We start from the raw sequence: 835 nt of genomic DNA, 5'->3' as shown, positions 1-835 counted from the left end.
TCTGTCCATTAAGGGCAATTTTTACCTCGTAATTACATGGTTGTGTGAAACAGAAACTATACCTTAAATATTACATTTCATACAGCTTGTAAGACATTAATGAGATATGATGCAATTGCTAAATTTCAAACATTAATTAAACATCTATTGAACATATAGGCAAGATATGCCATTGTAGATAAAGGGAATTTGGCTTTAAAGCTTAAAAATGGAATAACATTGTCAAATTAAAGAGTAACTAAGATACTAAGATTCTAATCAATTATCTTAGTGGTAAATTATTCTAATCATTTTTAATTTGTGATAAATTAATCAGATTATTTATTACTGGCAATCAGAGGGTTCATCTATTTTCATTACTTAATTAAAACAGTAATAACTTAAAAATCTCTTCAATCTTATTAATTCATTTAATTTTATTTGACACTGTTACTTTGTTACAATTTGAGTAATTACCTTAAATAATCTGCATTCAGGGTAATTACCTTTCATGCACTCTTTCTGATATACCATTAAACACGTAATTACATTATGACAACCTTTATTTTGCAGATTATTAATGGATTAATAATAATTCTGCAGATAATTAATGGGTTAATCATGATTATGCAGATTAATTTGGTGTATTAGTCTTGTTTCAGAATCCTTCTAACCTTTTGGCACTAAACACTATAAACTTGCATTATAATTTGTAAATCTCCCTTTTTTTAACTCGGATGTGCAGAATGCAATTTAATCAAATTAATATGTCATTTAATAAGAAATATCAATACAACAGCCCTTTTTAATCACGTGATTCAACATGAAAGCACTTTGCATGAATCCCATATACGTG

The sequence above is a fragment of the Penaeus monodon genome, chromosome 19, assembly GCF_015228065.2.
Source record: "Penaeus monodon isolate SGIC_2016 chromosome 19, NSTDA_Pmon_1, whole genome shotgun sequence".
NCBI lineage: Eukaryota > Metazoa > Arthropoda > Malacostraca > Decapoda > Penaeidae > Penaeus > Penaeus monodon.
The sequence above is the reverse complement of the archived record's forward strand: the minus strand, read 5'-3'. Positions refer to the sequence as shown.